Below are 3,459 nucleotides of genomic sequence, written 5' to 3'. Positions count from 1 at the left end.
AAGGGAAGGGAAGGGAAGGGAAGGGAAGGGAAGGGAAGGGAAGGAGATGGAGATGTGAAGATGTGAAGATGTGAAGATGTGAAGATGTGAAGATGTGAAGTGGAATGGAGTAGAGTAGAGTAGGCTAGGCTAGGCTAGGCTAGAATAAAATAGAATAGAATGGAATGGAATGGAATGAAATGGAATGGAATGGAATGGAACGGAACGGAATGGAATGGAATGGAACAGAACGGAGTAACAGCTCTGATGTGAAGGGACCTACAGTCTGCCAGTGGTTCTACTACCCCACCTTAAAGCACATCATTCGGAGTGCTGCCCAAATGCCTCAAACACGGGCACAGGACACCAACAGCCTCTCTAGGAGCACTGTGCCCGTGTCTAACAGCTTGTAAGGTTCTGGAAGCTCTGAGTTGAGTTCCACTGCTGTCCCTGGGGCTGCTGCTGTGGAAAGCAGGGGCTTCCCCAGTGTGTGGCTTTAGGAGGAGGAAGAGCTGTGAATTTTATCAGTGGGTTGAGGTGTGCCCTTGCAGAGCTGCCAATGGGAGTTTGGGTTTGGCCCCAAATCCTATCCCCAGGGTGCATCCTCCTCCGTGTCCCTGGCAGATCCTGCCTGATCACAAGATGCAGGAGCTGTTCCCTTTGAAATCACTGCAGGATGCAATTTAATTCTCAGGATAACATCTTTGCAAAAGGGGCCGTGATCTGAGAGGAGGGTGGGGGCAGGGTGAGAGAGCCTGGCAGAGCTGGGGCACCTGGAGCAGTGGGGGACATCTAAGGGACATCCCAGGGACACCTCAGGTAGATTCAAAGGACACCCCAGGGACTTCAAAGACACATCCAGAGGTCACCCCAGGGACATCACAGGGGCGCCCCAGGGACCTCGTAGCATCTCCCCAGCCTGTCCCAATATCTCTTCAGTCCCCATTTGCTGCCCACAGACGAAGCTCCCCCGATTCCCTGCTGCCCGGCCAGCAGCAGAAATCCCACCCGCGTCCCCTGACGCTGTCCCAGCAGATGGCAGTGCTGCAGTGAGACGGGCTGCTCGGCTCTGACGTTACCCAGGTGACGTCCTCATGTCACCGTCACCCCTCGCACTCCCGGACCGGAGGGATGAGAGTCACAGCACCGCCACCACCACTCATCCCCTATTGTTCCCATCTTGCCGCATCTCCACCAGCAGGACCAGGTCCTGGCAGGGCAGTGGCATTCCCTAGGCACCAAGGGGCACGCTGGCATTATGTCCCAGCAGACAAGGGGTGCTGCTGAGAGTGCATGGGATGCTCCGTGCCACCGTCCCTTCCCACCGCAGGAGCGCTGGGGGCAGCCCGGCCACAAACAAACGAAATCTGTCCTCCCCGCTGGGGAGATTTTCCACCTCTATGGGGGGATTTTAGGGCTGGAGGTGGCACCTGAGTGGCAATGGAGGGACCAGGCTGTTTCAGGGTTGTCATCCCGCTGGGGAGCGGGTGGAAAACAAACGATCTCATGTGCCAGTATGTGAGACAATACCAGCTTAGCCGTGGGCGCAGCCAGAAGGGTTCCTGCTGAGCACAAGCGATGCCATTCACGGATAAATCTACATTACAGTAATTAATAATAATTTATAATTGAGTCTGTATTTGGAAAACCAGCAAAATCAGAGCATTGCTCAGCGCAGGCATGAGGCATCTGGGAGGAGATGGCTGTGATGCTCCTGGCCCCACTCCTGGATGAGGCTTTGGGGCACCCGGGACCCTCGCAGCCTCACGCTGTGCTTCCAATGGGAGATGATGGGAAGGACAAATACAGAAGTCTCGAGATTAAAGCATCTCCCTTCCCCCTTGCCTTTGAGTTGGGGAATTAGTTTTAAGCTAAGCTCCTCTGTAATGAGCAGACACAGGGCGACCAGCGACAGGCGATTGCATAGCTTTTAATTACGGACAGCAGCATCACAGGAGCTGGCATTCCAAATCAGTGGAAAAAATAAGGCAGGGTTGGGTGGCTTACAGTGTTCATCAGGGTGACTTTCAGGATGGCCAATGCCACCTTGAAGGCAAAACCTTCTGCACTTGAGCTCCATCTCTGTCACTTTTTTTGACCATGGCATGACAGTTCAGCTGGAGTTAAGAAATGCCATTGGCCACCACCAATTGCTCAACATCCACTGGATTGGGATCTTTTACCCACATCCAGAAAAGTGAAGGACCAAGGATTTCTGGCCACCCTCTGCCCTTGAGGCTTGATGTAGCTGTGCTTGCAGGCAGGGCTCCCAGCTGCCTTCCCATTTCCCTGCCAAGTCAGGATGGATGCTGTTTGTCTTCCTCATTATAGTGGCCAGATGCGGAGCTGGTGATGGATTGGAGCGTCACACAGGAGCTTCTGCACTGTCACAGTAACTGCTGGGCCTCCCACAAGGTGGAAAATTTTGGAGGATTAAGCTCTGTGATCAGCTAAACTTCATCCCCAAGCCACCAGGATCCAATTCCACAGGGGTGCAGGGGCAGGGAGTTGGGGAAGCAAGAAGAGGGGTGAGGGCATGACCTGAAGGTGCCCATGGTCAACCCAACTGGAGGACACAGCTCTTTTCTTGGAGCCATAAATCCATTTGGAAACATTTTGGATTGATCAGGTTGGGTATTAGGAAAAAATTTCTTCTCAGAAAGAAAGGTTGGGCATTGGCACAGGCTGCCCAGGGAGGTGGTGGGGTCACCATCTCTGGAGGTATCCAAGATCCATGGAGACGTGGCACTGTGAGATGTGGTCAGGGGGCATGGTGGGGATGGGTTGGGGTTGGACAACATGATCTTAGAGACCTTTTCCAACCTTTATGATTCTAAGATTCTGTGATTTTCAGCACCTGCCACCCCCAGCTCACCCCAGCTCTGGATCTGAGCCCTCTGCATTGCTTCGCAGGGATGCAACACTTCCTAAATCAGGAACAAATCTCCCCAGCTCTTCATGTGCATTTCCCACCCCACCACGTGGGACACCATGCATCATCATATAGGTCTATCCCAAGTGTGACGGGGTGTCCCGCAGTGCCATCACGGTGTCCCCACCAGGACAGTGCAGGTGTGCAGAAGCCCATGGAAAGCTACGCATGATGTAAGCACAAAGTGAAATACACGGAGTGCATCCAAACAAGCAGTGCCATGGTGCTCACCATGGATGGGGATGGGGGACAAGGTGCCACCACCCCGTGCCCTCCCAGCACCGTGCGAGGCTGCAGCAGTGCTGTTCAGCCCCACGTGCCCAGCTGAGCAGATTTTCCTTGGCTGCCTGGGCTATATTTAGCTGCCTGTAAAAGGGGTTAGCGAGCAGCGCTGAAGCCGGTGGCACAGCTAGGAATGTCAATGGAAGAGCAGCCAGGGATAAAAAAAGCCCAAGCCGGGTGCTGGGAGCTTTGCACAAATCCCTGCCACTGCAGGAAGAGGAGGAGGGGGAAAAGGAGGAGGCAGCCCCATGTCCTGCACTGGAGGC

Source organism: Meleagris gallopavo, chromosome 25, assembly GCF_000146605.3.
Source record: "Meleagris gallopavo isolate NT-WF06-2002-E0010 breed Aviagen turkey brand Nicholas breeding stock chromosome 25, Turkey_5.1, whole genome shotgun sequence".
Classification (NCBI taxonomy): Eukaryota; Metazoa; Chordata; class Aves; order Galliformes; family Phasianidae; genus Meleagris; species Meleagris gallopavo.
Note: the sequence above shows the minus strand (reverse complement) of the source record.